The sequence below is a fragment of the Panthera onca genome, chromosome C1 (genome assembly GCF_046562875.1).
Source record: "Panthera onca isolate mPanOnc1 chromosome C1, mPanOnc1 haplotype 2, whole genome shotgun sequence".
Classification (NCBI taxonomy): domain Eukaryota; kingdom Metazoa; phylum Chordata; class Mammalia; order Carnivora; family Felidae; genus Panthera; species Panthera onca.
Window position 1 is genome coordinate 29,987,368 of NC_138346.1, and position 13,981 is coordinate 30,001,348.

Below are 13,981 nucleotides of genomic sequence, written 5' to 3' on the forward strand. Positions count from 1 at the left end.
CCACAACCGACCACAAACTTGTAGCTTAAAACAACAGAAATTTATTTGCCCACAGTTTGGAAGGCCAATAGTCTGAAATCAAGGTGTCAGGAGAGCTGCACTCCCTCTGGAGGTTCTGGGAGAGATTCCATTCCTCCTCTCTTCCACCTTTGGTGGTTGCTGGCATTCCTTTGCCACATTACTCAAATCTCTGCCTCTGTCTTCACATTACTTTGTGTGTGTGTGTGTGTGTGTGAGCATGTGTGTGTGTGTGTGCGTGTGTGTGTGTGTGTGTGTGTGTGTGTGTATGTGAGGTCTCCCTCTTCCTCTTTCTAATAAGGACACTTGTGATGGCATTTAGGGTCCACCCTGATAATTTTATCTCAAGACCCTTTACGCAATCACATCTGCAAAGACTTTTTACAAATCAGGCATTTCACAAGTTCTAGGGATTAGGAGGTGGACATATCTTTAAGAATCATTATTAACCTACCACACCTGGTTTATATATAAATAACTGGTATGGTATGGCAGCCGTAGACGGGCGCCACTTGGATCTGCCAACCTGTCAGTCGGCACAAGGAGTGCCACAACTTCCAGCCACGGCACCTTCAGGATGTGCCACACCCTCCCTAGCAGCCCCAAGCCAATAACTGAGTGTGTGACAGGTGTACAACGGGCTGGTAATCTGCACAACATAGAACTTCTCTACCAGCAGTCTTTACGCCAGAGGTGTTCTTAGAGTTGACTGAGATTTAGCTCTTCTCAATTAATCTGTCTTCCTCCTTTCTCTCCTGACCTGCCTATTCCTATCTTCTCTCCTTTTGATATTTGTGACTCAGGAAAGGGTTCTGGTGGAGACTTCTCTGGCAAGCTCCAATACAGGAGCTTGAGAGTGAACAATACATACAAGGACAATAGAATTGGCTGGTTATTATTAAGGGATATAAAGAGAGGGTCACCTGAGTGGCTCAGTCGGTTAAGTGTCTACCTTCGGCTCAGGTCATGATCTCACGGTTCATGAATTTGAGCCTTGCGTCGGGCTCTGTGCTGACAGCTCAAAGCCTGCTTTGGATTCCATGTCTCCCTCTCTCTTTCTCTTTCTCTCTCTCTCTCTCTCTCTCTGCCCCTCCACTGCTCATGCTTTGCTCGTGCTCGCTCTCTCTCTCTCCCTCTCAAAAACAAACATTAAAAAGAAATTTTTTAAAAAGGATATGGAGACATAATGAAAAACTGAAGGCAGTTAACATTTGAAAACTAAGCATGGGAGCCAAAGGACCTCTCTGACAGCTTACAAAGAGAACATGTACATGTTACATGTCGGAAACTGTAAGAGAAGAAGAGGGGGCACCTGGGTGGCTCAGTCGGTTAAGTGTCTGACTTCGGCTCAGGTCATGATCTCACGGTCCGTGAGTTTGAGCCCTACGTTGGGCTCTGTGCTGACAGCTCAGATCTTCAGATTCTGTGTCTCCCTCTCTCTGACCCTCCCCCATTCATGCTCTGTCTCTCTCTGTCTCAAAAATAAATAAACATTAAAAAAAATTTTTTTAAAAAGAGAAGAAGAGATGACACCCTAAATGAGCTGCAAGGATTAGTTAGGATGTAATGGTAGACACCATAGGATTGGATTTTGAGCGTGCTTGACCAACTCCTATATAAGCAAGAGTTTATTGCCTTAGTGACACTCTCTCAGAACATGAGAGTTAACGCTCTGATAAGGACCCAAAAGGATAGGACAAACTTACCGTTTGGGTGGCTTTAAAATTCCGAAGAAAGCAATGGCCCGTGCTAAGTGAATTTGAAATGCATGAGTTGCTATGGCAGGCAGTGGAGAAAATAATTAAAAGGCTCAGGGAATTGGGCATGCTGGGAGGCATATATTATGCGGGGCCCAAAGACCAATCAGAGGAATATATTCCACAGGAGAACCAAAGGCCATCAGAAATGCCGTGGGGAGAGGGGCACTGACGTCACTAAAAAATTCCATGGTGGTCCTCTTCTACAGATTAGTGCTAACTGTGGGACAGGCAGTCACAGAGAGCAGCTCCTTAATAGTGATGGTGATAATGAGTCCCTGAAATAGTAGAGGCCAGGTAGCGACACACACAACTGCCCAGCCAAAGCCTCTTTAAGATGGAAAAGGTAAACCAGGGGTCAAGCTCAAGCAGGGCCAGAGTGTGTGTAAGCTGCACGAGGAAGTAGTCCAGACTCCCATTTCCCTTCCCTGGTTGTACCAATGCACCTTCATGCCTCCTGGTCATATGGAGGGCCTCACATGACCAGCCGAAACAAAATGGGGGAGCCTGCACTTGGTTTAAAAATGGATCAGCTCTAGGGGTGCCTGGGTGGCTCAGTCGGTTAAGCATCCGACTTCGCCTCAGGTCATGATCTCGTGGTCTGTGAGTTTGAGCCCCGCGTTGGGCTCTGTGCTGACAGCTTGGAGCCTGGAGCCTACTTCCGATTCTGTATCTCCCTCTCTCTCTGCCCCTCCCCTGCTCATGCTCTGTCTCTCTCTGTCTCTCAAAAATAAATAAATGTTAAAAAAAAATTTTTTTAATGGATTGGCTCTGAATATAGGTGAAAGCTGAAAATAAATGGAGGCTGCATTACAGTCTTCATTTAAGGGTGACTTTTAAAGACAGTGGTGAAAAAAAAAACCTTTAAAATGGCTGGAGCTTCAACTGTACACCTGATCATTCACCTTGTGTAGAAGGAGAAATGGTCCAAGGTAAGAATGCATATATAGAATCAGGGACAGTAGTGAATGGCGTGGTAGGCTGGTCAAGGGCCTAGAAGAAAAATTCTGGAAGACTGGAGCAAGGAGTTCTGGAGTAGAGGCAAGTGGATGGATATATGAGAAGGGGCACAAAGTGTAAAGATTTTAACATTTATCAGAAAACATCCACCATACAAGAGGTAATAAACAACTATGCTGATAAAATGGATAAGCCAATTGATATTAGCCATCCTTCATCATCGGTTACTGGAGAGCTGGAAAGATGGACATACATATAGAGTAACCACCATGTCAGAGAAGGGGTCCAACAGCATGGACTTTTACTTACCAAGGCTGATTTAGGTACTATAACCTCTGAATGTCTAACCTCCAATAATAGAGACCAATACGAACCCGTGATACAGCACTATTTCTTGAGAGGACCAACTAGCCACCTGGTGGCAAGTTGACTAGTTCGGATCCCTTACGTCCGAGAAGGGCCAATGTGATTCACTCTCTCAGGAAAAGATACTTCATGTAAGAGGTTGTCTTTCCTGCCTATACCTCTCCTGCCAAAACCATGTTATGAAGGCTTAGTGTGACTAATCTGCAGCCATGAAATCACATGAAATCAATGACAACATAGCATCCAAACTACTGCTCAGCAAAGGAAGTACACTGGTGGGCTCATGACCATGAGATCCAATGGCTACATCATATACAATATTATCCAAAAAGCAACCAACCTGCTGCAGCAGTGAAATGGCTGACTAAGGCACAAGCTTAAAAGCAATACGCTGCAACAAACCCTGGAGAAGCAGCTCCCCGAGTGTGTCTGGAGAAGTAGACCTACATGGCTCAGTAGAGGACCATGGTAACCATGGAGGTGCATCTCTTGGATCTCCCTTTAGGAAGAGCTTGCTGGTCAGCAGCCAGAAGTTCCGTTAGCTGCCAGCCCCTATGTGAAGCACCTCCAGGATCCATTAAATGAGCTGAGCCCATGAGCCTCCCTGACGGCTCCCAGCCACTGAGCCATTGGCTGCACAGTGTGGGAACTCTTCTCTGGGTCATCTTTATACTGGAGCTCCCTTTGGGAGTGGGGGATGGAAGCCGAGACTTTATCCACCTGCACCACAGTCTGGGGCTCTTTCCACCTAACCGTCTTTCTTTCCCCCTCTCCTTTCAGAGGTACCAGACATACACTGTATCTGAATACTTTTTGTGCCTACTCTTGATTCCTCAGTCTTCGTATTTCACAGGCATTTTTACCTGACAGTCCTGTTTCACAGTAAGGCTCTTGCATTTGTGACTCTATCCCAGTGTTTCTTCCTGGAGGACCTGAACTGACACATATGATAATCACATTTTTCTTACCCATCAATACAGTAAAATTAACTTCCATTTCCTGCCTCACCACTACCTGACCGATGGGCCCTTGCGTAACACCATGCAGTTCAAGCATTCATTAATGACCTCAACTTGTATTGTTAGCTAGAGTCCCTATAAAAAGCCCTGAGTCCTTAACCTATTCATTCAACAACTATTTGTTTAGTACCTACTCTGTGCTAGATACAAGCACTAGAAATACAGTAATAAACCAGGAAAAAAGTCCTCCTCTTCACGGAACTTACATTCTAAGGGGGCAGACAGACAAGAAAAAAAAACGTGACCACTAGAAAAATATGTATCTATGGTACATTGGGTTTTTTCTTCAATGAAATTGCCTTTTACAATATGACAGCCAAACATTAGTCTCAGCTTTTTATTACAGACTAATATAAGAGAGAGCCATATGTAAAACCTCCAATGCATTTTTTGATAGAAAAACTAATTATAAAACCAATTTGTTCTATATTAGAAAAAGAAATGCCCACATCTCAAAGAATTTATCCCAAGTAAATTATCATGAATATTCAAAAAGCTTTATTCATAGGAATATTAGTGGCAGGGTTTTTATACTTGCAAAAAGAAACTGAAAACAACCTAATATATGACAACCTAGAATCATTTACATAAAGATTTGGCTATCCATGCAATGGAATACTGCACAGCCATTAAGAAGGATGTTGTAGAAAATATGGCAGGAAAAGGTACTCACAGTATATTTAGTTGGCAAGGGGAAAGCTAGTTATGAAACAATACTCCATGTACTAGTTATAGGATCATCGCATAAAATGTGTATCTGTAAGAACTTACACCAAAATACCAACTGTGTTATTTCTGCATGACAGGATGGTGAATCATTTTAATTTTCCCAGTTTCCTTATTCATAGCTTCAACATTTTCTATAATAAACTGGTAGATTTATTTCATCTACTACCTTAAATTTCCTAAAGTCATGTTTTCACTTTTGTCTTTTTGGTAAAGAAAAGTCACTCAACATCTCTGACTTGAATATCCGTAAGTAAATCTTTCAAATGACTTTCAGGTTGTCAGTTGGAGATGTTCTAGAACTAAATATTTCTTTTTTTTTTGTTTATAACGTTTATTTATTTTTGAGACAGAGAGAGACAGAGCACGAATGGGGGAGGGTCAGAGAGAGGGAGACACAGAATGTGAAACAGGCTCCAGGCTCTGAGCCATCAGCCCAGAGCCCGACGTGGGGCTCAAACTCACGGACCGCGAGATCATGACCTGAGCTGAAGTCGGACGCTTAACCGACTGAGCCACCCAGGCGCCCCTAGAACTAAATACTTCTAATGGGCACAATCCTCCCCCTCATAGCACTCTGAGAAGGAGGTTAAAGTGCCTTTTACTCCCTAGTAACTATCCTAGAGGAAAACTAGCCCCCAAACCACCGTCTCCAGATTCACACATACAGAATAGGCACATCGGGCAAGCTCCTGACGAGCACAGTGTTCCTTAACATTTATTGATTGACTATAATTAGTATTACCTTTCTATATCACAGTTTTCTCTCATATAAGAGGTCTTTTCCTCTCCTCTACCATTTCTAAGTTAAAAAAACAGACATGAACACATACACCACACACACGCACACACACACATACGCACACACACACTCATAGCAATCTACAATATCAAGTTATTAGAGAGGATTTTTTTAATGAAATTCAAGGAAGGAAAGGAAAAAACTCTCTTCTGCATAATAAAAAGTCAAAATCTGTGTGGGAATTGAAAAGAGACTAACTCTTCCAGAATCCCAATGCTAGGTGTTTGAATTTTAATATCTGTTTTATAAATAATTAAAGCTATTAATTATATATATAATTTATACATATGTATAATTTTTTCAAGGCCAATCATAAGAAAAGAAAAATGCAAGCTGTCACTCCAAGTGTATATGTCTCAGTCAATTTTCCCCTCTCCATTCTCAGGATCTTTTTCTACTCAACTTTCAAAATTGAAAAAGAAAACAAAACAAAAAAACTGACCCGATATCACCCCACAAAATCTTGAAAATTAAAAGGAATTGAGAAGAAACAACCAGAATATGGACCTCAAAGCCTAATGGCTGAGTTACACAGAGGAGGGAAGATATAGCCAGGTGAGGGAGAGGCACCCCACAGGTCTGGGTTGAAAGGTCTCCCACTCTGGGATCAGGGCCCTGTAAAACAGCAGCAAAGATGGCCAAGGCCAAGACCAGGTGACAGATTCAACTGGTAAAAACACACTAGCCCTTTTTATTTATTTTTTTATTTTTTATTATTTATTTATTTATTTTGAGAGAGAGAGAGAGAGAGAGAGAGAGAGAGAGAATTTCAAGCAGGCTCTGCATTGTCAGTGCAGAGCCTGATGTGGGGCTCTAATTTATGAACTTCCAGATTGTGACCTGAGCCTAAACCAAGAGCCGGAAGCTGGACCAACTGAGCCACCCAGGCACCCCACACTAGCCCTTTTTAGAGTTAAGTAGTTTATAACTTACACAGACAGCAAAAAAAAAAAAAAAATAGCCGAAACTCCACCTCCCTGTTGTCCTTGTCCCAAACAACAAAGAGGATGACCCCAAAATAATGACCAGAAGATTGCAACACACATCATGGGATGTCCCAGTGCTGCAGAGCTAATTCTAGACTGCAGCTAGGTTATTGTACAGTCTGCAGGTATATTCCAAAGGGGCATGGCAGAAAACTTCACACCTCACCAGTACCCCTTAAGGCAATGAGGAACTCAAGGGTGATTGCCGCAGGCCAGCTCGGTCACAGACCTCCCTTCCTCATGTTCTGGGAGAGTAATAAGGCATTCTGCCAAGACTCAGATTAGTTGTAGCTCAGATTTTGCAGACAGGACCAATATGGGTATGTGTAAGACTGCCGGAGTGCCATGTGGCATCCTTCCTCAACAGGCCCCACGTAAATTCTGTCATTGTGAATCTTTTGTAAAGACTCAAGTAAACATCTGGAGTTCTGTGGATGCTTATTTGCAAAGGGTTGGAGGAAACCAAATACCCAACCAATAATACTCAGTAGGGAGAACCAGGGAGGCCCAGAATTTCCTGGCTTTAAGATCATCCGATTGCTAGCCTACACACGGTATGCTAACCAAACCAATTTTGCTAATGGTCTTTACCACCTCCAAGATAAGGAAATTAGTCTGGATTATAGAGATAATGATACCCATGCTAGAGGGGTTGTGAAGACTGATTTAGATAATAGATGTAGAAATCTAGCACAATGCATATAATATGTAGCAGATGTTCATCAAAGGATAGTTCCTTTCATTCATAAGTTTGCTTGTAATTTATTTATTTAACATATACTTTTTAAAAACTTACCATCAGCCAGATATTAAATCAGATACTGGATAGATACTAGAGAATAAAGTAGATAAGGTTCCATTTTCATGAAGTCTCTAAGCTAGTGGGAAGACAGGCACACAAATAAATATATATTCACAAATTATGCAGGCTAAGTGCTAAGCAGAAAGCTATGTATTACACCAGGCCTATTGAGAGACACAAAAATGTAATGTACATGATAACTATTACATCTTGTAGGAGCCTCCCTAGTAAGGAGGGCATGATGTTTACATTTTTTATAGAAAAATATTTTGATTTTTCTAATTGCTCTTTATTGATACTCTCTATTTGGTGAAGCATTGTTCTCACACTTTAATTCTTTAGATATGGTTTTCTTTAGTTATTTACATTTACGTATTTATATTAATATTTATAAATATTAATTTCTATACTTATAAATCTAAGTCCAAAATTCAGATCCCTCAAAAATAGCTTCAAAGAGTGGTTGTTTTCCTGTGCATAAGCCATGCTTTCCTGTTTCTTTGCAACTATTTAAAATTTTTTATTGAAAAGTGGATATTTTAGGGGCTCTTGGCTGGCTCAGTCAGAGGTATATGCAAGTCTTGCTCCTGGGGCCATGAGTTTGAACCCCGTGTTGGATGTCGAGGTGAAAGAAAGAAAGAAAGAAAGAAAGAAAGAAAGAAAGAGAAAGAAAGAAAGAAAGAAAGAAAGAAAGAAAGAAAAGAGAGAAAGAGAAAGAAGAAAGAAAGAAAAAGAAAGAAAGAAAGAAAGGAAGGAAGGAAGGGAGAGAGGAAGGAAGAAAAAGGAAGGAAGGAAGGAAGGAAGGAAGGAAGGAAGGAAGGAAAGGAGGGAGGGAGGGAGGGAGGAAGGGAGGGAGGGAGGGAGGAAGACATTTTAGATAATATAATGTGTCAACTCTGGAAATCAGATTTCCCCCACCCTTAGCGTCTGTCCGTATTGCAGTTTTATTCTTGTTGCCGCTGCTGTTTACTTTAGTGACCTTTCTGAAGAGACCACTTCTATAAATTCTTTGTTCCCTATAGTGTGCAGCCACTGAATTCTCTGATCAATTAGCTTTAATGGTCAGTTAATGATTGGTCAGAGGTTTCCTTAAATGCCTTGAAGCAATAAGAATTGCAACCTTTCGTGAGAAGCTCTGTATGTAGGTATGTTGGGGCATGACCTCCACACTCAGGCGGTTTCTAATTCCGCCTTATGCGTCACTTTCTGCTTGCCCAGGGCCTCCAGCCAGCCAGAGGTGGGGGCCCTCACGGGTCTTTTCCAGGCATGCCCACAGACTTGCACGTTTGTAGGACCTTTTAGAGCCCCGGGAATGTATCAGAGCTTTTCAAATGGACACCTTGTTCCCCAGATCTGCCTTTTAAGTTTTGGCCAGACTCTTGTTTGCCCCAATTGGTATCACAGCTGCGATGTTAAACAATTGCCACTGGTTGTTTGCAACAAGGGCCCTGAGGAAGGAGCTTTTCTGGACCAAAAAAAAAAAAAAACCAGGACTACAAAGCAACTCCCCTCAAAGGGTTTTTCCAGGGAGCTGCAAGACAGGTCAAATAGGGTTAATGTTCTGGAGCTAGGACTTTTTGAGGATCTCAAGACACAGTCTGCCCCCTCCGATAGCTGTAAGGCTGCTGGTTTACACAACTACAGTGGAGCTGGGGAAAGGGTAATGGGAGCAGAACAGGTGAAAATGCCACAACCCACTGTTCCTCTGGACATGCAGCAGTTTTTCTTCCTGACTAAACATTCCGCATCTTATTGAAAGATTTTTGCTTAATTTGCAGAGTTCTGAAAGGCTGATTTTGACAAACTTTCTCAGTATTTTCATTGTTCTTACGGAAGGGAAGATTTGCAGAGGTCTTCACTCCATCACTCCAGAGGCCCCGGCCTCCATTAGAATAAATTAGGCGTAAGACGAAGAAGTTCAAGACTAGGTTGGTGGCCACAGGAGTGGAGATGATCAATGTGGGAGAAACTGTAAGTAAATATTTAATGCAACTTTGTGTTAGGATGCGGTGGCCAAGAACGAGGTGAGGGGACAAAGATGATGCCAAGCCTACTGTGTTATTCTCCCTGACTACAGGGTCATTCAAAGGCTGGGGTGATTCACAGGCAGTGTGGACTCTCGTCCCTCTTCCCATGCCCAAGATGAGCTCTCAGTGCCTCCAGTGTTCATCGTGCCCTTGCACCTCAAGCACATATCTCCTGAACAATTTCCACACAGTTTTACTGTGGTTCAGAAGGAAAAGAAAATTACTTTGGCATGAATACTGAGCCCTAAGTACTATATAGTGTAAACCATTCTCTATGTCCAAGAGAAAGGTCACATATGGAAGACTAAATCTGCTTTTCCATTGGACAGGGGTTGAGGAAGAATATCAGGCTTCATGATTATCCCTTAGCATAATTTAAGTCACAGAATCTGTACTAAAAGCACTTTAAGGACTTACCTTGCTAAATAAAAGATCTGTTGCCACAATATACCCGCACATAACTAAAAGGAATTTCTGCCCATAGTCTCACCGACGGCAGGTGAAATTAGCCGCCTCGTGACTGAAAAGGACGTAGAAAAAAGAATCTACCTATTCCTGAGAGTTTAAATTTACATAACTTAAGCCGCATCATTTGGAAGCAGTTATAATGAACATTATCTGAAAAGAAGTTAGTCATCCTTGATTAACGCCTAAAATGAAGTGGCCGTTTTTCTTCAAAATAAGCCTCATCGACATCTTTCATTTCACAGGAACTTCATAAATTTTCTACCTGAAAGAAATTATCTCCAAATAGAGGAATGTTCCTCTGAATTAGAGTAAGTGCCCTGCAGGGACCCATCCCTGGTGCCCTCCGTGTGGGCTTTGTTCAAAAGACTTCAGAGATGGTTGCTTTGTCTGTCTGTCTGCCTCTCTGTTTGTTTTTCAACGTTTATTTATTTTTGAGAGAGACAGCGTGAGCAGGGGAGGGGCAGAGAGAGAAGGGGACAGAGGATCTGACGCAGGCTCCGCCCTGACAGCAGCGAGCCCAATGTGGGGCTCAAACTCACAAACCTAAGTCGAAGTCCAACGCTCATCCGACTGAGCCACCCAGGTGCCCCAGAGATGGTTGCTTTGAAATACAGTAGCCCCCCCTTACCTGCAGGGGATATATTCCAAGACCTCTCATGGATGCCTAAAACCATGGATAGTACTGAATTATGTATATACCATGTTTTTTCCTACATATACACACCTACCATAAAGTTTAATTTATAAATTAGGCACAGTATGAAATTAACAACAGTAACTAATAACAAAATAAAACGATTATAACAATGCACTGTGATAAAAGTTATGTGAACGTGGTCTCTTTTAAAATATCTTATTGCGGGGCGCCTGGGTGGCTCAGTCGGTTAAGCATCTGACTTGGGGTCTGGTCATGATCTCACAGTTGGTGGATTTGAGCCCCGCGTTGATATCGGTGCTGACAGCTCCGAGCCTGGAGCCTGCTTTGGATTCTGTGTCTCCCTCGCTCTCTGCCCCTCCCCCACGCTCACTATCTCTCTCTCTCTCTCTCTCTCTGTCAAAAATAAAACATTAAACATTTTTTAATAAAGTAAAAATAAAATATTGTAACGTACTCACTCTCCCTGTTGATGTCAGATGATAAAACACCTACGTGATGAGACGCCGAATGGTGAATGACGTAAGCCTGGTGAAGTAGAGTTAGGCTACTATTGACCTTCTGCTGATTCGCCAGAAGGCGGCTCATCTCTCCCAGACCAAGGGGCGGGGGGGGGGGGGGGGGGGGGGGGGGTGGAATACTGAAACTGCGGAAAGCAAAACCGCGGATGAGAGTCAACTGCTGTAATCACTTAGTATATTCTTGCCACCTTTCTTTAAAAAATTTCTCCCTCCAGGGGCTCCTGGGTGGCTCAGTTGGTTGAGCATCTGACTGTTGATTTTGACTCTGGTCATGGTCCCAGGGTCATGAGATGGAGCCCTGTGTGGGGCCTGGTTGGGATTCTCTCTCTCTCTCTCTCTCTCTCTCTCTCTCTCTCTCTCTCCGTCTGCCCCTCTGCACCCGGTTCTGCTCACGTGTTCTCCCTCTCTAAAATAAAAAAATATATATATTTACTAATAAATTTTTAATAAAAAATAAAAAAATTTCTCCCTCAGGGCAAAGGAAGAGAGGAAGGGATATGGCTAAAATTGATGATCAAAGGAAACAAAAAGTATTAAAATTTAAGTTTCAATTCCTTTTTTTAAAAAAAGAGAAAGTGACTTGAAGGAAATCTAGCACTTTGTTAGTAATCTAGATGGAAGCAACATGGATGTTTATTAACTATTCTTGCTTTCTCCCTTATTTTATAAATCTCTCAATATAAACAACAATATAGATGATATACAGATATGCAAAAATTGCCCAGAAGGGACAGGACAGGTGAGCCAGTTGCCAAGTTGCAGGAATGCAGAAATGAAAGGCACATTCCTGCCCTCACAGCGTTATATTTGAGTGTTAGACTAAGAAAAGATCTGTTCACAATTATGTGACAGAGGCGAGCCAGGAAAGACCCCCTGGAGAAGGTAACACCAAAGCTATCATGAAGAATCAGGGTAGAGACCCATGTTGATGGGTCTCCATCCATCAACTAGTGAGTGGATAAATTAAATGTGACCTATCCATTCAATGGGATGTTACTTGGCAATAAAAAGAAATGAAGTACCAATTCCTGCTACAACACAGATGAACCTTGACAACATTATGCTAAATGAAAGAAGCCAGTCACAATAGGCCACACATTATATGAGTCTATTTGTATAAAATGGCCAGAATAAGACACCTGGGTGGCTCAGTTGGTTAAGCATCTGACTTAGGCTCAGGTCATGATCTCACAGTTTGTGACTTCAAGTCCTGCATCGGGTGGTCCCACTTCAGGTTGGGACCGCTTCTCTCTCTCTCCCCCTCTCTCTCCCTCTGCCCCTCATGGGATTCTCTCTCTCTCCCTCTCTCCCTCCCCCTCACTCACTTGCACCCTCTCTTTGTCTCTGAAAGAAAGAGAGAGAAAGAAAGAAAGAAAGAAAGAAAGAAAGAAAGAAAGAAAGAAAAGAAAGAAAGAGAAAGGAAGGAAGGAAGGAAGGAAGGAAGGAAGGAAGGAAGGAAGAAAAGAAAAGAAAAAGCCCAGAATAGGCAAATCCAGAGTCAGAAAGTAGATTAGTGACTGCCAGGGACTGGGATCAAGGGAGGCTGAGGGAGTGGAGGGCAACTGTTAGCTGGCATGGGGCTTCTTTTTAGTGTCAAATGCAAATTAATGACTGCTAGTGTGCATGGATTTCATTGATGAAAATGTTCTAAAATAGATTGTGATGTAACACCCGGGTAGCTCAGTCGGTTAAGTGTCTGACTTCGGCTCAGGTTGTGATCTCCCAATTCGTGAGTTCGAGCCCCCATATCGGGCTCTCTGGTGTCAGCACAGAGCCCGCTTCAGATCCTCTGTACCCCCTCCCTTTCCGCTCCTCCCCCACACATGCGCACACACTCTCTCAAAACTAACCAAATAAAAAATTGTGGTGATAGCTACACAACTCTGTGAATATACTAAAAACCATTGAATTGCACTCTAAATGGGTAATTTCTATGGTATAAGAATTCTATTTCAGTAAAACTGGTATATAAAACATAATAAAAATAAAATTTAAAAATGTTTTAAGCGTTAAGTCATTTAATCAGGTGATTCAAACACATTAAAAACGGCCCAACGGCGTCTAGGTGGCTCAGTCAGTTAAGCGTCCAACTTCGGCTCAGGTCAAGATCTCACGGCTGGTGGGTTCAAGCCCCGCATCAGGCTCTGTGCTGACAGCTCAGAGCCTGGAGCCTGCTTCGGATTCTATGTCTCTTTCTCTCTCTCTGCCCCTCCCCCACTCATGCTCATCTCTGTGTCTCAAAAATGAATAAACGTTAAAACAAATTTTTTAACTAGCCCAGCTTTCATCAACTTTTAAAGGGGACACCCCCCACACCTGTTGGGATGAGCACTGGGTGTTGTATGGAAACCAATTTGACAATAAATTTCATATATTTAAAAAACAATAAAAAAATAAATTACCAATATTGAAGAAAAAAAATAAAAATAAAGGGGCCACCCCATTATGGGGAATACTAAAATTTAGCTTTGTTTTCATTCTGCCACTTTTATTCTGCCTCACCTTCTGCCTCTTCACATGATCATCCAGCACAGTAGAAGAAATGTCCTAGCTCCAAATGCTACCTGGCCGTTGCCACTGATTATGCTGGGCAATATGGGGTTACTATTTGTTCTCAAAAGATTGTCACGCTTTGTCATGCAACTTTTTATATTCCGCTCGAGATGCTTTCTCTGTAGGAAGAAAAAGAACCTTGTAGCTGTGCTGGGTTATAAATGTCAAGTAGTACACCCAATATGAAAACGCAAAGATGATCACTTCTAAGGGTCAAGAGGTTTCTCTGACTCTATAGAGCCATCAGTGCTACTTCAAATACTCACCTAAACATATCCTAGAGGTAAGAAGGTCACTGTGTCAGACTGTAGTAAGAACCAG